This window comes from Trichechus manatus, unplaced genomic scaffold (genome assembly GCF_000243295.1).
Source record: "Trichechus manatus latirostris isolate Lorelei unplaced genomic scaffold, TriManLat1.0 scaffold00003, whole genome shotgun sequence".
NCBI classification, from domain to species: domain Eukaryota; kingdom Metazoa; phylum Chordata; class Mammalia; order Sirenia; family Trichechidae; genus Trichechus; species Trichechus manatus.
Genome location: NW_004443939.1, coordinates 20,835,488 through 20,838,328, shown reverse-complemented (window position 1 = coordinate 20,838,328; position 2,841 = coordinate 20,835,488). Strand labels below are relative to the sequence as shown.

The 2,841-nt window shown below is 37.1% G+C and overlaps 1 pseudogene; it reads left to right on the top strand.

Annotated features, from left to right (window-relative positions):
* The first annotated feature begins 1,852 nt into the window (after window positions 1–1,852).
* Window positions 1,853–1,950, top strand: LOC111820622 (uncharacterized; annotated as a pseudogene).
* Window positions 1,951–2,841: the final 891 nt, after the last annotated feature.

The window sequence follows — 2,841 nt, the reverse complement described above, 5'->3', positions numbered from 1 at the left end:
TTAAAATAACTATCCAGTTACGTTTTTTACAGGTTTGAGGCACCACTAGAAAATAAATGTCTTCAGGACAAGAACTATGTATTTTCATCATGTGTCTTTTCTGTAAAACGAATAAACTCACAGGACGTGGAGACTACAGTGAGCATACAATAAATGTTCTCTTCTTTTTATGATTACATTTATTTCATTTAACATTTGTCTTGAAAATAACCTTATTTCTTTTATTTCAAATATGTTATTTAGTGTAAAGACATTCCTAATCTATTTCTTGTTGTTAGTTGTCGTCACTCAAGTCCTTGACCTTTTGGAAGCAGATCGCCAGGTCTGTCTTCCAAGGCACCTCGGAGTGGGTTCAGTTCGCCAACCTTTTGGCTAGTAGTCAAAAGTTTAACTGTTTGAGCCACCCAGGGATCCTAGTCTATAATGGGAAGTTAATGAAGTGACCTTCGGACAACTTGTATTCACATTCGTTTCTTGATTGGGGTCTCTTTTCAATCTGCTTTACAAAAAGGTGGAACATTTTAGAAATAATTCCTACATGAGCTTAAAGATAGAAATGTGATAGGGAAAATATGGTGCCTGAAAAATATGGTAAGAAAACTACAAGTTGGAATTTAAAGAAAGGAAAGCAAGGACTTGCCTTAATGATAATCAAGAACACGCAAAGTGATTTTTATACTGCTGGTGTCCATTTCTTCAACTTCTCTTATGGAGGTTGCACAAATTCAGATGTAAGGAAATTGGAGAATCTTAGTGTATTATTGGAAAGAACATAAAGGTCTTCTAGTCCAAACATGTTTTGCAGACAAAGGAAAGGAGGCACCTATCAAGTAAACGACATGCCCCAGGTCACCTAGTGAGTTTGAAACATAGAATGAACTTATTGTGTACAATAAGGAAATGGCACTGAAATAGTCTTCAACTTTTTAAATGTTTTGTATCCAAAAATAAAGTCCGGCTTGGTTTGTTTTTCAACTTTCATGAAGCAGAGGCCATATAATTTTTATTCTTAACTTTTTATCACATATTGGACACATACTAAAAATATTTATACCATATATATAAGGTGGAGCCCTCTTGGCACAGTGGTTAAGAGCTCAGCTGCTAACCAAAACTTGGCAATTCAAATCCACCAGACACTCCTTGGAAATCCTATGGGGAAATCCTACTCTGTCCTATAGGGTCGCTACGGGGCAGATTCAATTTGAAGGCAATGGGTTTGGTTTTTATTTTTTATATGTAAGGTGCAAATAAAACCAATAAATAAATATCCCCTTATCCATCACTAAATTTAAAAACATATAGACAACTTTGTACTAGTTTAGATAACATGTATACTAAAATTGGAATGATACCCTGATGGTTAAGGTTGTATGTCAACTTGGCTGAGGCATGATTCTCAGTAGTTTGGCAGTTCTGATGTAGTTTGGCAGCTATGTAATGATGTAATCACCTCCATGATGAGATCTGCTATGAGCAGCCAATCAGTTGAAAGGGAGTTTCCTTGGGGGTGTGGCCTGCATCCAATGTATATGGACTTTTTGGCAAAGCTTGCTGGTTTTTGCTTGTTCTGGATCCTGCATCTGATAGCCAGCTCTTGGGACTTGAGCTAGCAGCTTACCTGCAATCTTGGGATTCATCAGCCTCCACAGCCTATGAGCCAGTGGTCTACCATCTTACCTGCTGATCTTGGTTCATCATCCCTGCAGCTATGTGGCTCAGGAGAAACCCCCAACCTAACCCACGGACTTGGACTTTCCAGCATCTACTATCGCATGAGCCATTTTCATGATATAAATCTGTCTCTCTAAATATATATACACACACACACACACGTTTCACTAGTTTTGCTTCTCTAGAGAACCCAGCAGCCTAAGATAGATACAGAGAAGATTAACATGGCCCTTGTGCAAGAATGACACACGAATTCATGAAATGTTCCATGGTTTTTAGACACTTGTTATTTTTGGTGATGGGTAAGGTGACACTGAATGAGGGTAAAGTGTACACAGCTTGACCAAGATAAACAATGTCACTAAAATGTACACACACACACAAAGAAACCATTGACAATTGCTACAACATATATAATTTTGAAACAACAACAAAAACAATGACAAAATATATGTGCAGTGATGTATATATGTATGTAGGCATATATGTGTATAGATATGTATATGTGAGTATATATATGTGCATATATATAGGTGTATGCATATGCATATGTATCTATGTGACTGTAAGTACATATATTCATATATGTTATAAAGCACATAGGAGGCACGGTTATGGATACTTCTTAGATAAAACCAAACACCTCACAGATTGGTTTTCTGGGTATGAAGATTAGGATCATAGTCTCCAGGAACATCTGGGTCAATTGACATAATAAAGTTCATAAAGTTATGTTCTACATCCTAGTTTGGTGAATAGTGTCTAGGGTTTTGAATATTTGAGAGTGGTCATCAAAGATACAACTATTGATTTCTACTCGTCTGGACAAAAAGAGAAGAAACCAAAGACTCAAAGAAGAAACTAGTCTACAGACAAATACTCTACATGAACCACAACCTCATCTACTGTGAGACCAGAAGAACTAGACGGTGCCTGGCTATGACTGCTGACCATGTTGATCAATACTACAAGAGATGGACCCTGATGGAATGGGAGAAAAATGTGGAACAGAACTTCAAATTCCTAAAGCAAAATAAAATAAAAATACAAAAGCCAGACTTACTGGACTGGTTGAGTCTGGAGGACCTCTTGAAACTATTGCCCTGAGATACTCTTTAAACCTTGAGTTGAAACAAAATCCTGAGGTCACCTTTGTAGCTAAATAAC